The 22,636-nt window shown below is 40.6% G+C and overlaps 1 protein-coding gene and 1 long non-coding RNA gene across 4 annotated transcripts in view; one reads left to right on the top strand and one right to left on the bottom strand.

Moving 5' to 3' along the window:
- The window catches only part of nrsn1l (neurensin 1-like), a 190,382-nt gene that overhangs the window by 70,089 nt on the left and 97,657 nt on the right, over positions 1-22,636 (top strand). For all 3 annotated transcript variants that reach the window (XM_088090302.1, XM_088090304.1, XM_042506830.2), the window contains exon 3: positions 20,009-20,077. The gene's annotated coding sequence lies outside the window, so the exon portion shown is untranslated. The remainder of the gene's footprint in view (positions 1-20,008; positions 20,078-22,636) is intronic.
- LOC148186580 (uncharacterized) lies at positions 3,566-20,271 on the bottom strand. The gene is made up of 2 exons (XR_015779453.1): positions 20,031-20,271; positions 3,566-4,204 (listed from the first exon to the last, which is right to left on the bottom strand). It is a non-coding gene; the product is annotated as an uncharacterized LOC148186580 (long non-coding RNA).

Raw genomic sequence — 22,636 nt, 5'->3', positions numbered from 1 at the left:
CAGCCACATGAGCGTGCTGTGACTTAAACTAACCCTGTCTCCGAGAAATTATGCTGCGCTTTGTCCCACTGGAGGACGAGTTTCCCATCCATGAGTCCAACATGTGGTTAGATTTAGACAACACAAGAACCAGCTTAATACAATTAAGGGAAACACGTAGTTTGGTTTAACAATTGAAAACTAAACTCACCCCTCACTTCTAATCATGTTTTCTGTTCACTACCTCAGATTCTTCTAAGCCTTAAACCCACACTAGCTGACTTTTGGGTGTCTTTGCGGCAGCAGAAGCAAGCCGATTGCATTAAAAAAAAACCCCAACTTATTCACATCATCTTTTCAAGGTTGACACTTTGCGACATCCCTTTTCTTGTGCTGCTCTCAGACGCCTTTCACAAGGGCTCAGAGGCTCTAAACCTCTGAGCCCTGAGCTAATTGGTGCGACTTCTTTCAAAAACATTTGGAAAAAAAGCAACTTAGCAAGAAATATTCCACAAATTTAAAGAAATTATGGGATAAAAGCTATTAAAAAGCAAGGGAAAAAGGTCTAGGGGAAAAAAAGAAAAAGCTAGAGAAAAAAAAATTTAATTATAATAACATTAAAATTTTGTTACAAAATTATTAGATTTTTTTAAACGCTTTTTACAGATCAGTTCTTTTTTTATCCATAATTTTTCAGGTAATTTTGTTGTACTGTTTACAAATGTCTCACAAATTCTTGCGTTTCTTTAGCTCTCACCGCTCTTTGCCTTCTTTCTATGTTTTTGATAGAAAATAACTGTGGGAATCGACTCACTTTTGGAGCCAACCCCAAGTGGCCTTTAGATGGCTTCATTTTTCAGCCACCAAGGTTGTTGCTTGGTTGCACAACAACAATGCAAATTGCACATTGTAGTCCCTTCATGCTACGCAAGGAAAAAAAATTAAAATAAAAAAAAAATTAGGAGTTCCAAGTATGAGTTGAGTCTGAGGACAGAAGATGCTCAGTAGTCTGGTGATACAGCTGTGAATTTTTTGTACCGTTTGCCAGACAGCAGCAGGATGAACAGGCTGTTGGTGGGGTGGCTCTTTGTGGGTGTGTCTTTTAGTATCCTTTGGGCTCTATGCTGGCACCTTGCCTCACTAATGTTCGGTAGATGGGGACTAAGGATGATATCGATTAATAGACAAACAATTAAGTAGTTGTTAAAAACTTTATCGAATTTTCAGGGAATATGCAGTATGTCTCTGTTAGCTTTGATTGTGAGAAAAAAACATTCGGTTTTGTTTGGTATTAGCAAATATGTAATGGTTTTTTAAAATCATGATTAATGGATAATTGACATAACCAATGATCGACAATTTGATTTAGAAAATTGTCTACAATTAGCAACCCTTAATGGGTACCACTGATATTCTAGGTGGATTTAATCGCAAGCTGAAGAGTTTTCCCGTCCTGCGCTGTGCTCACACCATGCCAGTTCACAGTGTTTTTAGTCTGGATGCTTTCACATTTATACATTACACAGTTGCCTATGATTGCAGATTCTTGCAGTGGTTGATTTTTATACATTAGAGTCTACTTGGACTAGTTCCCTCTTATTTGTGTACATGTGTAAAAACCAAAGTGAACATAGCCTGTGCACTCGCAATATTCTCTTGATGTTGGTCCCCAAGGTTCACACAGAACTTTGCAAAAAGCTTTTAAATATGCTACCCCCTCTTCTTGGAATAACTTACACAAGGACCCAAAATAGTCTGAGCTGATTACTATTGAGGAATTTAAGTCACTTTTAAAAGATCAAGAAAATAGAGCCTTGGTTAAATAAAGGATATACACACTCTCTCTCTCTCTCTCTCTCTCTCTCTCTCTCTTATTTTCAGACTTATATATATATATATATGCATCCAGCAGAAGTACACCTACATTAGCTTTCTCTTGTAGTTATGTTTCTAGGCTATCTGGCCTTTTAGCTAAGAACTAAATGTTCACCAATTGTTGCTAACATTGCCTGTTGCTTAGTGCTGGGCAGGTAGCGTACAGTAGGTTTTTCATGGTTCTTTTTTTTTTCCTTAAAACAGCTGCCTACTCTGTCCTCCTGAGAACAGTGAGAGATTTACGGTTTTGAGCCATAAAACCAAAACAGTGTGTAGAGCTGAGGGGAACTGCACAGTCAGGTAATGATTATCTATGATCATATGGGTTCATTACTACAGTTAAGTGACCTCTTTCACATAACACGTTAGCCAGTGTTAATGTAAAATATTGATTAAAGCCCCTTTACCCAAGTGCTGTGAGTGCTTTAACATAAAAAACATGAATGGTAATGGTTCCTCTTTTTGGGAAACTAGTTACATACATTGTCAGTGATTGTTTTGCAGATATGTTCAGGATGAAATTTTTTGTGACTTTGCAGGTAATTTAAAGTTGTGTTTGCAAAATTCAGAGCATTAAAATCGAAAACCACTACTTCCTATGTGAAGATATAGTGACGTAATCTTTAAAAACAGATTTTCTAAGCAGAATCTGAAGGTTACGTTACAAGATTTTGGTTTAGGTAGCATTCTAAGTTCTGTTTGTAGTCTGAGTAGTTTTAACCAATCACATTTGAGTGGGCTTAATTGCCGCAAGTGAAGTGTTAGCACAGATTTCCATTGGCTACACCAGGTCGTCCGATGTATTGGCTGTTGCCCCCAGAGGATGATAGCAGTTAGAATCCGAGATTGATAGTGGAGTAAGGGCGTCCTAAGCAGAGAAGGAAGTCACACTACATCTGTATGTGCTGTAACCTGAGCTTCTCTGTGGTTTGCCCCGCCACTTTGCACTGTGCTCATCATGGATGTATTAAGAGGACTGGATCTGTATCCAGTCCTCTTAATACATCCAGTGAATGCAAGGCCTCGTTCATAAGTTACAAGACTGTAAACAGCCAGCGACCAGCGGGCAGACAGAGACTGTGGGGAATATGTTTTTTATGTCTAACTTGGTGAATTAAGAATTTATTTTGTCCAAAGTGGAGCTGGTGATTGTTGAAACAGTCGACTTACTAATTAGATTTCTTGCAAGGGTAATCAAGACAGTTTGGGTGGGTTTTATTTTGTTTCTATCAAGTTTGAATGAAGTGCGCTTTATGATGAGTTAATAAGGCAAAGAAGCTTTGTCAGTCTTCTGTAACCATGAGAAAGTTGAATTCAAAAGGTGTGCACTTATATTTCTCTGTCTAATAAGGACAACAGTTGGGAGAATATTAACATTTTGTGGGCAGAATTTTAGGAAGGTATGAAAGTATTAAATGTTACATATTGCCCAAGCCTTACTGCCACATATGACATTACTCGGAAGGATCTGGGGAAGATCTGAACTATTTCTGCACTGTACAATAAGCACACTAGAGACTTACTGTGGCCTGTTAGCTCTGTAAGCACTATTACTATTGTTTGGCGCTGTTTATGGAGTAAGCAACGTTAGCTGCTGGCTGCTGGCTCAGCAACCTCCAACTTGAGAGCTGTGTGCAGACTTTTTAAATCTAAATTTCACAGAGCTGTAACGGGTATATTGAGGACCCAGATGCAGTACAGCACAACTCACTGGCAGTTGGTAATAACTTTTATTAAAACCAACACGAATAATAATCAGGATACAAACTGAGAGTTCGTTCTTCGGGCTGTGAGCCCAAGCAATGTCTCTGGGAGTCACACGAAGCGAAGACACGAAGCTTGTACCCACTGTGGCTGGTGACGAGGAAACCCCGTAGCTCCGTGAGCCGACAACACGTGTGTGAGCGTTGTTGGGGATCGAGCGGAGGAGTGGTCGAGGGCAGGCGGGGGTTCGGTTACCGGGAAGTCCGTCCACGGGAACAACAGCACCAACAAGGAACAGGCAGGAGAGTTGTCGAAGCAGAGCAGAAAGGTCTTTACCAGGGAATCCGTCAGGTTTCCGGAATGCCGAAACTGAGCACGTGGTCGGGGACAGAAGGCAGGTAGGTACACGAGGAGTCAGGTGAGGAGAGCAGGTCGGGAACAGGCAGAGTCGGCAACGGAGGATCTGGTTGGAAAGCGCTGGAAAGACATGCATGCTGCAGAGGACGATCTGGCAATGAGTGTGTGAACAGGAGTGTCTTAAATACCGGGTTGATTGGTGATGAGCTGCAGCTGTGGGGAGAGCAGGCTGCAGCAGTGGGCGTGGCTTGAAGGTAGAGCAGGTCAGAGGAAGGTGAGTGGAAAGTTACTGGCAGAGAGGGGGAGGAGGAGAATGCAGGAACCATGACAAGAGCCCCGTTAAAAACATTTTCTATATATGAAACAATTTGGGTCAATATTGCTTCTCCAAACATGTTTACTGATGCAAATGACAAGATTCAAACGAACAAAAAATGTCTCTTTAAGCGTCACACTCAACTTTAAAAAATATTTTTCTTTGATTAGCACAAGATTTTTAAGCTTGAAGAGGTGAGAGAAATGAGGTTAGACCTATGGATGAGATGGTGGACTTGTTGAAGGTTGTGCAGACGCCTGTTGTTTGTTTGAATCAGCCGTTGCAAAACTTGAAAGATGTGAAGTCTGACAAAGTGTGATGCTACCAGGCTGATGCTGTTGATTTGATGTGTGAAATAGTGTAGAATGTGTTACTTCCAGTGCACTGACTCTATTTTCAACAGATGTTATTGACATTTACAACCAGCACAGGTGCAACTACATCAGATGACAAATTCTATGATTTTATGTTACTACAGCAAACACATGAATATATTAACCCTATGTAACCTAAGCAAATTAGCTTGATATCTTTTAAAAACATGAGAATAAGGTAACTTAAATGACCCAAACATTAGCAAGAAATTATCACAAAGAAAAAGTAAAAAAAAACAAAAACCAACAAATAAGGAAATTACCCAAAAAAGTGCTTAACCCTTAGTGCCCGCTTTAATATTGGACATATTTGTATCACTCAGCTTACAAAATGCACTTTCAGAATCCAGCTTTAAAAGATATTGTACATAATAAGAGTTTTTCTTTTTAACCAACATGATTCCTATTCATAAATATCAAATATTCAGTAATTGTCAGAATTTTATAATACAATAATGCCACTATGTTTTTAGATGAGAAAAAAAACCCAAACACAATAAATTACTTATTTTCAATGCACTACGTACAAAGTAGATGTTTGTCTTTTTTCTTTGATGATCACAGCCTGGGATATTTCAGTGCTTTGCAGCAACATTGATTGTGACTGCACACCTAGTGGAAATAGCATGTATTTTCTCCATATGCCAAATATGGTGAAAAAATGACATCAGGTGGAAAATAGTAAAAAAATTACAAATTTCAAGGCAAAAACCCGGGATAGCACCCAGAAATAATGCATGCTGCAACAATGCATGTTTTTATGCTTTGATGGCTGTGAGATCAAAAATAGCAGTTTGAATGGGTTTCAGTGGTGCATTTTTTGCACTTAACAGTATGAATGTAACAATTTTGTTCACACAGTGCATTTTAGACTTATTGTACGAGCTGAGCTGGAAATTCCAAGATTAAACAGAAGACAATCTTGCCAAAATGTATGCCCTATGCACGAACACAGCCAAAATTAAAAAAAAAAAGAATGAAAAGCACGTAAAATGCTCCCTGAGGGTTAAAATTTTTTGCGTTTTCCTTTTTCCCTTGTCATATTCCCCTAGCTTCTTTAAACAAAAAAATCTTAATACTAAATATGCTAATTTCGTGCAATTAGTGGAATTTTCTTTCAAGCTACTCATTGCCTTTTCCACCATGTTTTCGAAAGAAATCAATTGTATTTGCTCAGGGTTTATAGGTTTAAATACTTATTAAAGGTGTCTGAAAGCAAGAAAAGTAATGTTGATCCTGGTTTTTAAGGGTTAACAGTATATTGTATATATTATTGTAGTATATTGTAGTTGTATAGTCCAACTATTTCATACCACTTTGTCAGAAACAAAACCTCTTATTTCAAGAATGAAAACGATTTTACGAGAAGACTTGTTTTTTACAGTGCACTTGTATACAAAGGCGTGCAGTATACTGCAAACAAACAGGCACAGATGCTGCAGCAGAAAGTAAACCCGACGCCCAGAGGCTCCCATTACTGCAGTGTGAAGTCAGTTGAGGTCATTAGGATGATTTTATGAATACAAACTATTTCAGATGAACTATTCATGACAAGAGGCTGCGGTCGGACCGGTGATTAGTCCAAGATCTCTTTGTTGGAACGTTTAATTAGTCTCCCACATGATGAGTAGACCTAATACTGCTTTTTAAACACAAAAGAAATAAAAGGCATTGATCGTGAGCGATCAATAGAGCGTCGCCCCGGGGTCTTAGTGTTTGAACATTCATGAACATTTGAGCATTGTAGTTGTAAATTGCTGTTCTTCTTGAACGCCCCCCCTCTCTTGTGTGTTGTGGGAGAAGCAGGGGCGATAGAGGGCGAGGGGTGAGTTTAGGTGAGGCGAGGAGGGGAAAGCAGGGTGATGACACCAGAGTGAAACTGAAGGTGTTGGTGTGGAGGAGCGGTGCTCTGTGGTTTGGGATTGCTGCTGATGTTGAGTGTGATGTGTCTGTCACTTTGACTCACTGTCAACAGTGTTTGGCCCTGATAGATGCCTCACCTGCTGCTGGGATCTGGCCTGTAGTGTGGTGAGAAGTGGCACAGACACTTTGGTGTCATGTTGTCCGGAGCTCGCTTTTTTGGCTGCAGGCAACACGGGCAATGCTTGCTGTTACATTCATGACCAAAATGTTGGAATGACTCCACTGCTTGCCAGTGGGTTCTCATGCACATTCAATTTTTTTGCTCTCAGAGTAACATTACTCTGTGCTGCCCAGCCACCCTCGTGCACATGAAAGGATGTTGTCCAATTTAAATGCTAATTTCCTCATGCCAGGAGAATCACTGTTTGGGCAACATGGGCTTGACAATGTAGTTTAATATACAGTTGGTTTGATAATGCAGTATTTGATAGAATTTTTTAATTTTATTGTTTTCATTACTGACTATTATGGAGTCCTGCAAGGGTCAGAAGGAACAAAAACAAATATGTGCACAAACAAGTTTCTAATTAAAATTAGACAAATTAACAGAACATAGTGTTTAGCATGCTGTTAACTTGATTGTGGCGGTTCATTCTTGACCTTTGGAAAGTGTGTCCATTGTGAAATATTCCTTGTTAAACTCAATGTTCACTCTTCCAGAGCTTTTTATGAAAGCTGCGAATAGAGATGGGCAGCCCGTTTTCATTCTAAAATCGGCAAATACTGCCACTTTTGCAGTGATTTCTGCATAAGATCCTGACACCAAAAGCCACCATTCGTGTCTACATGATACGCCCCTTGACGGCTTTAGATGAGAATGCTGCAGCACAGAACTATTTGCAGTGCTATTTCACGGCACTGGATGGCCGGATGACCTGACAGCACATGTCGCTGCAGCATAGTATGCGGACAGGTGGCGTCAGTGGAGAACGCAGCATCTGCATGATACACTGCTGCGTCAGGTTGAAACAGGAGGGGTGGGCGGGAGGGGTGGTGCATTGATCCAACAAACCTCAGACTTTCATGTGGGAGTCTGGTTTTTGCTTCCCCATCTGAATGTGATGTTTTTTCTATGCCTAAACCTAACCATCCATGCCCTTGTTGCCTTATCCTAACCATCCATACCAGAATGTGCTTTTGTTAATGCCCCGGCATTGGTTGCCACATGCTTATTTAGCCTAAACATAACCACGTGTGGCGTAATCCCACCATGTGCTTGTGTTGACATCACAGTAGCAGCATCCCAGAACGTAAAGAGCAGAAGGATATGTAGAGCGTAATATGTAGACACTAAAGTCCTCTGTAAATTGGCAATATGTGACAAGTTGGGATGAGAACGTGTTGGGATGGGAATTGAGAAAGCTTCAGTTGAGAACCTGTACCAACTTGTCTGATCCAATGGAATGGTGTGCCTAGGAGCTTATCAGTTCTATGATTCATGACGTTAGGCTTTTTAAACTCGTGGGTCGATGCTGCTGGGAACTGGAAACAAGAGGGAGTCATGGTGGAGCAGAAGAAATTGTCCATAGTGTGGCTTCATTTCACCAAAACAGATGACAGACTCTGGGCTATATGGCACAACATACACAATATGTTGCAGGTGCTACGCAAATACCGTTTCCAATAAGTTCACAACATTATGTGACAGTATTTATCAACAAAATTTACATTTATAGCTCCCAAAATCCTAACAAAACTATAATAAACCCAGCTGGCTCATATAGACCCATGGCAGGAATTTTTCCAGGGGCCCAGGAACACCTTGAGAAACTCAGAAACTTTACTTGTGTTTCAACCAAGGTTTAAATGTATTTCCTCTGGCCCAAAAAATCTCCAGAAAGTACCAGGGTGGAGTACAGTGCTGGACACCTCCTCACTAGTCAAACACAAAACATGCAACTGCAACAACTTAGAAAGCACTGGGTACCACTTGAAACAATATTCGATAAAAGGATGGACATTTTTTGAAAAATATTTATTGACGTTATATGTAATTTGACTTTCCAAAAAGTCTATTCAAAGAAAGATAAAAAGTGAGCGTACAAATTAAAAAGAGAGATATTAGAAGGAAGTAAAACAAAGCAAGTTAGTGAGAAAAAAGGGTAAACCAAAACAGTGCCTCCATCAGTCAGTTCAGTGATTTGTGAACAGGTTCTCATCACTAGCGGTGGCAGTAGCCACAAGTACTTTTTTTTTACTAATGCTAATTTTACGTCAACAAGTTCTTTGCTGTGTCATTAAGTGTCATTAACTAGCTGCTAGCCCATATTAAGTGACATAGAATTCGACTCTCTCAGCTCTGTTGTCTCAACTTGTTTTGCCAGACGATATTATTGTAATGTCACTTAGACAAGTGCCGTCGGAGAAAAGCAGGCAAGCAAGAACGGGACCAGCTGAGTATTATGTAGTATTCCTTCCATAGGGCCCCCTGGGCTCCTTGGGTAATTCAGTTCAGTTAGGGCCACCATGGCCATAGAACTTGATGTGGAGAGAGCAGTAAAGAATACTGACAGGTTGTGAGAAGTTTTTTGGGAAAGAAAAAGTAAGGATACACCAAAGAGTAAGATGCAAAACTGCCGGTACTGCATACTGGTACTCGCCTATTTTAAGCACTGCATGTGGAGTATTAGCTTCTCTCTACCTCTTGTCTTGCTTGTCTCATTTGCATCTTTTCAGTTCAGTGCCGTTCAGTTGTGCAACAGTAAATACAAAGAACAACTCTGTGTTGATGGTGATGTGTGGAAATTAATGTTGTTTTGTTAATCCATCAGCAGACTAATTGACCTGATCGTCACAGTTCTTGAGCTTCAAAGGAAATGCAAGCAGTAATGCACAGAGAGGACTTTTAGTTCCAGAGTGTAGTTCTTGGAACTATGGGTTGAAAAGGGACATTAGATTGTTCATGGCCATGGACTATTTTCTCTGTTCTGTACTAACTGAGAGCAGCCAGAACGGGTCAGTATTCAGCATGGCTACCAGAGGAAAAGTTGGTGTTGTTTGTTTCTATAACCCACGGATATCACTTTTGTACCTTTCATACATATCATATCAGTATCTCTAAAGTAACAGTGTATAAGCTGATTTTGTCAACTGAATATAGCATCCTCTTTGCAACTTTGGCCAGAAGCCTGCCAAACTGCAGGCCACTGATGGAGACAGACATGCAACCAAAACCAGTTGTTTTTTTTCTTTGCATCATTGCTATGTTTCTAGCAGGTAGAATGCCACCAGGTGGGTTTCCATTAACCCTCAAATTCAGTGAGAACGTCAGTGCACATTCAACAATTTAAACTTTTTCTTTTTTTGGTAAATGTGGCCCTCCACCAGAACCAAAAAAGGCCATACAGGCCACAACAACCTGTAACTTGACTTCAAATTCCTGCATAAACTCAGCACTTATTTAAGAGCACAAATGACTCATTTATGAGCACAAGTTAAAAAAGAAATGAGTCCTGTCCCCTGCAGACTCCCTAATCTGACAAAAGTTCTGCTCGTCTTTTGATGCTGATTTGACTGATTTGGCATCCCGGTCCTCTCCTAATGATGATGTTTTACAATTAGCTGTGAAAACTGTGCGAATGTTTTCCCCTCGTCTTGGCAACTGCTCTCTTTGGCAAAGTGCATTATGTTTAGAGAGTGTGCTTTCTTGGCCAAATCAACATTTATGATAGACTATCCCAGATGGGATGTTGCAGATGGTCGCATGATCTGGCCTCTACTGGGACAGTTTCAGTCCTACCCAAACAGTGCACAATAATCATTTATGAAAAATATTAGCTTTCCAATGAAAGTGCATGTGTTGTATTGTTTTGAGCCTCCTCTGCAATCAATAACGATAACACAAATGTGAGTTTTTAAGACAATCAGGTGTTTCCTTATGTGTAATATATCCTGTATCAATTCTCCTCAGCACTCTCTCCATGTAACACACTCATAATTGCACACATATGCACGCATGCACACAGACAAAATCAGTCATATCCGTTCAGACGTTTACTGCAGCTGTTATGTTTGTGGCACAGCCTAACTGCAGCGTTAATCATTTCTGCATGGTGAAGAAATCTGCCCATCCCTCTCACCCATCTCACAATTAATCCACATCCTCCACGCTTGGAAGGGTTAACACCGCGAGACGACAAATTATTCCCAACCGTCCGGGAACCCGTGTAAGTGCCTCTCTGGCGTCGCACGGATTGATCGATTGCTTTGTTTATCAGTCATAAAATTATTAACAATCAATCTTTTTTAGCCCCTTCTCTTCCATCTCTCTCTTCCCGGAGCAGTTTTGTATATGGATGATTATACATTCATTAATGCATGGCTAGTTGTGCGTTAGTCAAATGATCCATGTGCGACTGGGATGCAGTGAACACAGATTACTGCACAGATGCCCACTGAGGAATCTTTTAATTAACAGCATGGTTTACATCTCAGGGAGGACCTCTTTGTGTCGATGGAGGCTCCGAGTGAAGGATAGAGATGGAGAGATGTGAGGCGAAGGGGGGGGTGACCCAATTCCTAAGGGAGCTGATTGAACATGACAGCAATAAAAATAAAATGCTGAGACCTTATGTGCGAGCTGTAACAGGATCTGTTGAGCAGAAGTTCAGCGTGACCCTGCTGGGGTCAGACACCATCTTTGATTTTTTTTTTTTTTTTTTTAACTGCAGCTTTAGCTTGAAGCTACGGCTCTGCACTGTGGATCGACTCTAAGTTTCAATCTGTTGCATAATGTGTCAGCACACTGCGGAGAGAAAAAAAAACACTTGTTGTTTTTGTCTGTGTACTTCAGCTCTTTGCATTTTTGAAGGACATGCACTTGGATTGTTGTTGTTTTTTTTTCCGCTGTGTACAGGCTGGCTGTCCATCCTCCTGCTGCCCAAACTTCCACTAGCATTGAATAATACATCCAGACATGCTGTCAGAGATCAGTTGACCCTGAAACTATTGGATTTCACATTAAAAGCCCCAGTGCCGCAGATGAGTGCAGAGTTCTGCAGACAGTTTTGTAAATCTATGCTCAGACCTTGCCTGAGGGCACGCGGTGGTGAGGTAAACGTGGCATGAGTTATGGTACATATATCCATCCAATTACTGAACTTCAATGTTTTGACCGTGCAAATGAAAGGCGAGGGATCCAAAAAAACACACGTGCGCACACACACACACACTTGAAAGTGCTCAGGGGTAGTGTTTTTGTGTACTTCTTTCGAAAGATGAGGCCAAACAGCACCAAGGCTAGCAGGGAGCTGGCAATAGCCTGGGGTTTAAACCAGGGGTCTTCAACGTTATTCAGGCCAAGGACCCTTTTGCTCAAAGAAAGACGGTAAATATTGTATAAAACAGAGTTGCACTTGAAATGGTTTTCTAAATATTTTAAAGCCATCTCATTTGCACTTTAGAGGATTCTCTTAATATTTTTTCAGGTCTTCTCTTGTTTTCACTTGCCTGTTGTAGCATGACTAGATCCATTAGCCTCACCCACTTCACTTTCCTTGGTGGTTTATAAGGTAGCTGGTGTGTCAGAGTCTCCTTCTCGAAAAGTTACACAATGCTGTGGCTCACAAGAATGTTCACACACTTGGAATTATATAGCTGATAGGTCAGTATGTTACAATAGTGCGTAAATGGTAGCTAACTATTTCCACTTGTGGTAATGGATTGGTACCACAAAGTGGTTTAGCATTAGCCAGCTCATGTGATTGCAGAAGGGTTCATGGGTTATCTTATCACTACTCCAGGGATTAAATTTGGGCCGCTGCAGAAGTTAGTGCCGTGGTTCCCTCGTAAAAAAGCCAGTGGGATTTTTCCATTGGATTTTGGATTATTGCAGAAAATCAGCTTGATGGTAGACATTTATGATACTTGGGCATTTTGTTCAGCAAGATAATATTCCCAAATGAACACCACTTTTTTGAATGTAATCCCCACAATACTTCCGGTTTAAGGTTTCGCAAGCTTGAATGGCGGTCAAAAGAGTTAATCTTGCGGCTCTTGTAGACTTTCCAAATGTCAACAAACTTGTTGGCTTAAATCTTGATAGTTAAATTAGTCATTTAGAGGGGATTTTGACGTTCACAAAATATTATCCACTGATCCACTGGAAAAAGTCTTTCTGGGCCCCATGGCATCACATGACGGACCTGGGCAGATGGTGTAATTCCAGATTTGGGAACTATGCAAAATTTGCTTCAGAGTCTGGTGCGCTTCCGGGGGGCTTGCATTTAGCCACATTTTTGAGACACATTAGGCTTAAAGTTCAGAGTTGGAGTTGGGCATTTACAGATGTATTTTATGTTGTATAACATGAGAGTCTTTCCATCTTGTGCTAAGCACAAACCTTGTTCCAGGCCTCTAACCAAAATGATTCCTTAGGCACTCTTTATCAGAGTTTCTTCTTTAAAAAGTTACGAAACAATCTATCGTTGGACACAGGAATGTCTGTACAACAAGTGGCTAAATGAGACTACAGAACATCATCACACCAAATACAGCCTCATTGAGGTGTGACATCAAGTCATGCAATGGTTGTGTAGTTGGTTTATAGTCCAACAATAGCTTTTTGGCAATTGCATGTAGGCTTATGTATGTATCATAATAGGACAATAAAATAATAGTAAGTGTCATAAATGTTCGTTGGCCACAAAGCTTATTTTCTGCAGTAATCCAAAATCCAGTGGAAAAGTCTCATAGGCTTTTTGGTGAGGGAACCAGGGCAACACTAACGTCTGCGTCGGCCTAAGACTTTTGGATATTTCTAGGATTTTAGGACATTACCAGGATTTTAGGATATATCTAGGATTTTTTTAAAGATTTTTTTTGCCCTTTTTTGATGGGACAAGATAAACATGAAAAGGGGAAAGAAAGTGGCCGCATGTTGGACTCGTATCCGCCACTGCTGCAGCAAGGACTAAGCCTTTGTACATGGGGTCCTGCTCTACCAGGTGAGCTATTGGGCACCCTGGGACATTTCTAGGATTTTAGGATGTTACCAGGATTTGTGGATGTTTCTGGGATTTGAGGATATTTCCCAGATTTTAGGACATATCTAGGATTTTTGGACTTTTATCAGGTTTAAGGATGCTTATAGGATTTGGGACATTTCTCCAAATTTAGAATGTGTCTAGGATTTTAGTACGTTCTGGGATTTTGGTATTTCTCTAGGATTTTAGGATGTTTCTAGGATTTCAACCGGCACTTTTTTGATCAACAAGCTCTATTGTGATGCGGTTTTATGCACTCTGGCACCTTATGTATACTTAAAGTACAAAAACAATATCCAGTGTGAATCACTTTATTTTTGTTGTGAATTAGAAAATGGTTGGGGGGCCACCCAGTACCCCATTGGGGGCCAGATTTGGCCCGTGAACCATGCGTTGAGTATCAGTGCCCTACAGTCTGTCTGAACAGCTGACTAATAGCTCACACCGGGTAATTCCTCCTACTCGTTCGGAAGCTCTCATAACTGCGTCCTTATTGGAGACTGTGTTCCTTTGGATAGCATCAATTATTGACACTAATGCTCAAGTCTTTGCCTCAGCCAGAGTGTCATAATCATCGGGCGCAGATAAGAATAAAAGATTCATCAGTGTGGCGTTGTACTGATGAAAAGCGTTCTTATTGAAGGTAGCCTGCCAAGGCTCTGTTTAGGAAGAACGGATATGCCAAAGAGAGAGATAGAGAGAGAGAGAGAGAGAGAGAGAGAGAGAGAGAGAGAGAGAGAGAGAGACGGGGCAGAGAGAGACAGAGTGTGTGTGTATTCCAGTAGGGATTAGATAACATGAGTTCATCAGGTTTACCGTTATGTTTCCTCCCCGAGGCGGATGTGCTGGCATTTGTGTCTGTGGATGACACTCTCTCTCTCTCACACACACACACACACTCTAACCTCACTTAACCACCTGACCTTCCTCTCTCTCTCTCTCTCTCTCTCTCTCTCTCTCACTCATGTCAGCTTGGCAGCAAAGACACAACAAATAACATGTAATGTCTTTTGCAATCACTCCCCCTCTCTTCTTCTGCTCTTCCGTTAACAGTGTAAATTGAGGCAAATGTAATCTGGAGGTTCATGTGCCGCTGCTGCAGATGATGATCTATGACCGCCGCCGTTGTTAGTTGTTGATGTTTGTTTCTTGCGCGATTACTCCATAATCCTTGTTCACAGAAACTTCACCACGGTAGCTTGTTCTTATATGTGTGGTGTCATAAGGAGGAAAGTGATAGAGATTGCAAAAACAAGACAAGGAGGCAATGGAGAGCAGTGATGGTGGGTCTGGTGTGAATCACAGAGAAAAAAAACTGGAGTGAGCAAGGAGCAGGCGTGTTCCTCTGGCAGCAGACAAGCTGGTAATTAAAAAGTATGGGAAACTCCTGCGAGGGATAAGCACAGATCTGACAACTCAGAGAGAGGGATCAACAAATGTTATCGGACCGTATGGAATATTTAGCGCGCACGGCTGCTTCTGATGCCGATTCAATCATCTGTTTTGTTTTCACTCCCCACATCTTTTATGCTTTCTGATTTGTCTGCAGCTAAAGGCTATCCCTCTGTTTTCACTCTGTGTGTTTCCTCCCCAAAAAGTTTATCAGAAAATAATCCCACAACTTTTCAGATCCTCACTGCCAACTCTGAACCTGCCTGCATGTGTTTATCGCCCTGACTTCTGACTGGTGCAAGGCTAAAGTGTGTCCCAATAAGGGAGGGCCGTGGTGAATAGTGGCGTCTAAAGAGGTGCGGGGGCTTAGCCGATCAGTAAGACACAAACTCCTCACACCAGCGAGATTTCAGCCCCAGCTTAAAGGCTTCAGGGGAAAGGATTTGGACTAACATCACATGAAATTGCTTCTTCAAAGTCTCCTTATCTAGGCACGGGGAAAATCTCAAAATGGTTTTGCAAGTGGTTTTACCGCTAAAAAACATGCAATCACGTTTCACACTTTTAAATTACATACTTAGCTATTTTCTTTAGCAGGGCAGGGGGTCAAGTGCTTAAAGATTTGTCCTCTTTCAGTCTTTTCATAAAGGTGCAGTATTCGTGTTATCTTACTTTTACAGCCAGACGACTGCCCATTCTAAAAATGCATATTTCTAACAGATGAATACTGATGAGCACGGACACACACACTCACACGTATGGTGGTGTAGTCCCTGTGCGGTTGAAAATTGTGCAGGAAAACAAACCCTGAAAGGGATGATGGGACTCAGTTCCCATCTGAGAGACTTAAAGTTGACTAATCTGATAAGTACAGAGCTGGAACCAGCGCTGTAAGCTCACTGTTGTTTGTTCACCTGAAATATGGGACGTCAGCAGTATTTATAGTTAAAGCCACACTTTCTGCATGCTTGACAGTCCCGTCTCCCAAAGGATGCCAAACATGCTCACATATGGAGAAATGGAGTCACACATGCCGCTCTAGTGATGAAATTCAGGAATGAAATCATGCGTCGTTATTGCAGCAACAACCATGAGGGAGTTCTTTACTCTGATTACAGGTGTGATGCTGATGTGGCTACACATATGGCGCTTGCATCATTGCAGCTCCTATAATCAAGGTGGTGATTGGCCTCTTGAGTAACACTGATTTTGAAATGCACTTATCAGCCAAAACATTGAAACCACTGACAAGTGAGGTGAATAACATAGCTAACCACGTTACAATGCAACATTCTGCTGGGAAAGCTTTGGTTCTAGCATTCATGTGGATGCTACCTGACACGCTCCACCCACACAAAAAGTGCCCCCTCTCATGGCAATATGGCAGTGGCCCCCTAGCAGGACAATGCACGCCGTTTTATTTTGATGATCACTGATAAAATCAACTAAAAAGTGCAACGAAAGTGTTTCCAAATATTGGGTATCAGTCTCATTAACTACTAATAATTGGTATCTGCCCTGAAAAACTATTATCAATCAACCCCTAATCCACATGAATTCCAAGACCTGAGGTACCCCAGGAGAGCATTGCGTTTAACAAGATCAATTCATTAGCTTCATCTCTCAGTGGATTTAATGTTTTGGCTGATCTGTGTAATACACATCCCAAGAAGTGAAGAAGAAACCAGACTTTTTTCAGAATTACTGACTAACAGTTAAATCTGTCTGATGCCAAATATCAGATTTAACCCCTTGTATATGTTGTTGTGATGGCAGTCTTGTTACACAAGAAACACTGTTGTATAAAAGAGGTCATGGGAACATGCAGTGAAGTCCGACTGAAGATTTTCAGCCATCCAGGTCAAAGCTCTCTCACAAATTATCAGCCACAGGCAGACATCGCAGGCAGTTTCACAACAATTCACACCTGACAGTATTTCATGTGGCCACAGTTTCCTAGTGACCCTAATGACTCACATATGACTTCAGCCAAACACTCATGTGACATAGTAGGGTTGATAACCATCAGAGGTTTGAAAGCTGAGGACTCCCCTGCCATCTGTAAAGCCTCAGCCAATCAATGAGACTAAGGAGCAAGTGCTGCCTTCTTTTCTTAGCACTTATGTATATTATATTATATGTCCAGTAAAGGTCTTCATGGGTGGAAAACCTACCAGGACCCAATGTGCTTGAAAGAACACCCGACTGATTAAGCACTGCACTCATGTAACATTGTTGTGCTCATAATGGATAGTTAAAAAACACTAAAATCAATGCAGCATAACCGGAGATATTATCTTTTTCTTTATTTTTCTTCTTTATGAAAACCGGGTGCCTTCAGTATCCACAAGAGTGGCTTTTCACACTGTGTGAAAGTAGGCAAAGGCAGCCGAGACTTGCTTCTGTCTCTCTGCTGCTTCTGTTGATAAAGTGAGCTAAACCATGGCACAATCAAGTTTTAAAAGACACTTTTAGTATGCCGTATTGTTTTAAAAATTAAACCTGTGCATCCTTATTAAACCCTTAGGGACTGCTTTAATATTACACACATTTTTATGAATCTGCGCACAGAATGCACTTTTCATAATCAAGCTTTAAAGATTATTATACATTAATATTGGTTTTGTTTTACTTTCAGTGAGTTCATTTTTTAACCAATATCAGTCCTAATCTTAAATATCAAAAATTCATTAATGAATTATGTTTAAAAAGGGAAAAAAAACAGCACAAAATTAATTATTTTCAATATACTACATCCATAGTAGATTTTTTTTGTTTTGTGTTGTTATCACAGATATATGTCAATGATTTGCAGCAGCATTGACAGTAAAAAAGCATGTATTTTCTCCATATGCTAAAGATTATACACACACACACACACACACACATAGAAATATATATATATATGTATATATATATATATATATATATATATATATATATATATATATATATATAGATATATATACTGTGCTGTATATATATATTTATATGTGGGGCCCATGTGGGGAGTAAATGGGCTGAAAATGAAAGAGTCCTGTATGGGACTGTCCATAGGTTCCATAATGGCCCATTGCCAATTTACTATATGGGTGGGTTTACCAAAGTGGGCCCCAGATATGATGCCCATTTTCAGCCCATACTCACTTGGTGCCCAGGCAGCCCTTGCAAAACCCATATGGGGCCCACTTTGGTAAACCCACCAAAGTAGGCTAGAGGGTCTGTTAAGCTCACTTATTTCTAACTCCACACCCCCAGATTTTTTTTCATTTACAAATTGTAGTCTACAGCTTCAACCCAGTCAGCTTCAAGTGACCCATGTGTGTGATCAATGGAGGAAATATATCAGCTTTTTTGTAGCTCCCTCTGAAACCACAGAGGACCTAATGCAACTTTTTTGTCAGTGTTTTTAAAACATTCAGTATTTCAAAAATTATTTTTAAATAAGTTAAAGAAATAACTAAAAGTCTTTTTTTCACTTCTCGCACCAAGGATAAACTCTAGCCAGCTAAGCACAAAACACAAGATAGTGATTTTCTATTTGAAACTAGTTTCTCCTGGGATTGTTATGGAAATAAGACTTATTGACACACAGACCCAAGACCGGTGGCAGTAAAAAAAGACGATACCTAACAGGATTAGGCCTATTTGGACACAGTCCCTGCTTCCCCAGAACTGATTGGACCTGTGAGGACATCTAATGTCCAATAGCAATGGGGCTACACTAATACTGTAGTGATGAAATGGCGAGATAATGGTGAGAAGAATATTAAAAGGAGTTTATGTGTGGTAAATAGTAAAAGTGATGGTTGGAAAATAATCATGTGGCCATTAGAGGAACTGCAGTTTTTGGCACTTCCGCACTGACTTTCTTTTTTCTACCCAAAATTTAAGTTTTCCGTCTTTCACTAAGTATATATCTCATAATACAGTTAGAATAGAGTGATTTATTAGGACCGATCTGTGTTACACGCCCAGGTTCTCAGACAGCATTTGGCCAGACAACACTTCGCCATTTGGACAAGTCTTATACTTATTCCCAAGCACTTATTGATCTTGGCTGACTGGACAGATACCTATGGGCCTCTAAGCCAAAACACCCTCCAGCAGTTGATTTTCACAGAAACAGAGCTGAATACACAGGTAGTGAAGAGACCTGCTGCTGAGTTGGGGGTTGTGAAAGTTTGTCTAAATTACAGGGCATCCTTAATAGCAACACTTTTTTTCTTCTTAATCAAGTAAATATTAAAATACATGTTACCTGAGCCTGTCACCGTAATTACTTTTGTCGGACAACACATTGTCCTAGAAATAATTGCGAAAAACAATATTATTGTCATTTTGATTCAATCCCCATAGACCTCCATATTAAAATGTCAAACTTTACAGCAGAAATAAACATGTTTACAACGTGTTGCAAAAATGTTTTGGGGCTCTATAGTTAATTTCAACATTCATGACAACTCTACGGGGTATACATTTTAGCATAACTCACTACATTTTGTCAAGGCTTAACATTATGCAAAATTAATCGACAGGCCATCTTTCCTTAGTGTCCACAACTTCTCAGTCAGATCTATGGTTTCTATGGTTTTGCCATGATGGCTGTTGCCGCTTAAAGACACTAACCACTTCCCCAGAAACAGGTTACACAATACACACTTCCTCCTTTGGGTCACTTGTTTCTCCAGGAAAGAGCTACAAGACAGTTTTACAGCAGCAAATGTGCAAACTTCAAAGACCTGGGTGTAGATGAAATCCTTATGTGAAATGGGAACTAGAGGCTGAACATAACAAACTATCAGTTATTTATGAAAATGAGATATGATTTGAATATGATGTTACATTCATGCAACATGTCTGTGACACAACTTCAGTCACCAATGAATCTGAGCTGTGGTAAGGCTGCACAGAGAGCAGCAGATGTGATTATAGACAGAAAGAGGCTAATCCATGGAGGATCTGGTTACTATCACATCATTCACTCAATCTAACAGCAGGACTCTCTCTCTCTCTGTCTCTGTCTCTCTCTCTCTCTCTCTCTCTCTCTCTCTCTCTCTGTGTGTGTGTCTCTCTCTCTCTCTCTGGTTATATATGTATCACAGATTCGGATAGAACATGACTCACCACTCCTCCGCTGTCCTCTGCTGTTCACCACTTCTGATCCTAAACTGGTAAGCACAAATGATTATTTAAAAAAAAGAAAGAAAGAAAGGGACACAGGAAAAAGCACATTTTGATGAACACACACAAGCAGTTGCACAGACAAAACAACACACACGCGCACTCACACACATGAACACACTCCAGGGTGTAACCCTCCCATTGGCTTAACATGTTGAATAACCTGCGTTGCATAACCGAGGTCAGATATAAAAAGAGGCACATCATCCCCTAAGACACACTCTCACTCACTCATTTCATGCTCTATGTGGGTCACAGAGTACAAGAGAAATAATAACACAGAAGTCATTTCAGATTACATAGCTGAGATCAATAGCCCTCACTGTCTGAGCATGAATGCTTCATTTTGCCTCGAAAAAGGCTGATTGTTGCTGGGATTGACTGTTTTATGGCATGATGATTATGATGCGTCCCACACAGACAGACCACACACACACACACACACACACACACACACACAGACATAGACATGCACAGCATACATCATGCAGAGACGGAGTCATCAAATTGTGGAAAGGAGAACAGAAGATGAGAAAAAGACTGTTTAACGGGAAACAGACACCTCATACAGACAATCATCCTGAGGCATGAAAACACATTTACACTGCCACGTCCGAGTAACGAGAAAAGTTCTGCAAATGGGTTCATGATATACAAACCAAATTCCAAAAAGTTGGGACACTGAATTGAACAAATAAGAACAGAATATAATGATTTGCAGATCTTTTTTTTAAAACTATATTCATTTGAATACAATAAAAATGTATTCATAAACATATTTATTTTTTAAACTGAAAAACTTTATTTTGCTTTTTCACTCATTCGGAATTTGATGTCTAAAACGCGTTCCAAAAAAGTTGGGGCAGAGGCATGTTTTGCACTGTGATATAACTTTTTCATTCTTTCATTTTCTGTAACCGCTTGCCCTCGCAAGGATCGCGGGGGGGCCGTAGCCAATCCCAGCTGTCATCGGGCAGAAGGCGGGGTACACCCTGGACAGGTCGCCAGACTATTGCAGGGCTGTGTGACATAACTTCTTTTTTAATTTTTTTTTTTTCTTTAACATGACTCAGTGAGCATTGGGAAACTGAGGACACACATTTTTAGTGTTTTTTTAAGTAAAATTATTCTAGTACCTGCACTCTGTTACTATGAAGCCAAACTGTTGTAACAAGTGCTTAATGTGTCTAATTGTCTTGCTGGAAAAAGCAGGAACGTCACTGAAAAACACGTTGTCTGAATGGCAGCATATGTTTGTGCAATCATTGTGCAAGTCACCCATGCCATAAGCCAGTCCGTTCTCTTTCTGAAGTCGTCAAATAGCGCTGCTTTGACAGTGCTTTCAGTGTATGATCCCAATGCAAAAAGCTAGCTTTTGCCTCCACATGATATGCCCCTGAATGGCATCAGCTGAGAACGTGGCCGGATAGACAGCTGCGTTGTAATTATGAACTGCCGATAGGTTGGGCGGAGAGGTGTTTGTTGACGTCCTGGTGTTGGTTGCCATGTGCTTCTGTTGCCTAAACATAACCACGCAGAAACCCGCCATGTGCTTGTGTGGACATCACGGTAGCAGCATCACATAACGTATATAGCAGACACAGAGGGATACCTAGACCTTAATATGTAAACACAGAAGTTCACTGCTAAGTGGCAATATGTAACTACTTTCAATTAGAAGGTGTTGTTTAGTCTGCATTTTGTACTTTTGTAATGCCCCACACATTTTCATTTGGAGATAGATCTGGACTGCAGGCAGGCCTCTTAAGTACCTGCACTCTTTTATGACGAAGCCACACTGTTGGAACACATGCAGAACGTGGCTCATTGTCTTGCTGGTAAAAGCAACATCCAGGTCAAATGGTAGCATATGTTGCTCCAAAACTGCTGTGTCCCCTTTAGCAATAATGGCGCTTTCAAAGATGTGCAAGTTGCATTCTGGTTTTTCTTTTGGAATTGAGTATTTGAAATGTCCTGTATGGTCATGTGAAAAAGGTAAACAATTATACTTACATAAAGCACACCACACAAAGTGATTGAAGGAATTGTTTGTCATTTAGGGATTTTAGAGGACTTGGTGATGAAGATCAACTTCACCGTCTGAGAGTGCTATCCATCTTCTTTTCAAACTCTCAGTAAAAGAGAAAAGTAAAAGTAAATAAAATGTGGAACTATTTATTTAAACCTGCAATAAGTGATACCTTGTCCACGGCTGCAGTGGAAACAAGTTGTGAACAAAACACTGACATATCATCACCTTGTAAAGCTGTTATGGTGAACTTGTTAGCAAACTGTTTTTTTTACATATTTCACACATATGGCACCACATTATCATTCATTTAGAGTTGTCTTTCTGGCCTCCTGGCAAATCTAAGCCCAAATCTATAAACTCTCTTTAAGTTTCAGGGTCTCTGCCAATATGTAGCAAGCCAGGCTGCCTGCCTGGCCAAAGTTGACCCTGTGCCTGGCGCATTGGGGATTTTATAAAACGTGTATACACAATTAGAGTTACAGAGGGGTAGCTTGGTTGGAAACACAACTATGACATT

This window comes from Plectropomus leopardus, chromosome 17 (assembly GCF_026936395.1).
Source record: "Plectropomus leopardus strain MGB_pleo_1.0 chromosome 17, ASM2693639v1, whole genome shotgun sequence".
NCBI lineage: Eukaryota > Metazoa > Chordata > Actinopteri > Perciformes > Serranidae > Plectropomus > Plectropomus leopardus.
Note: the sequence above shows the minus strand (reverse complement) of the source record. Positions and strands in the feature narration are given on the sequence as shown.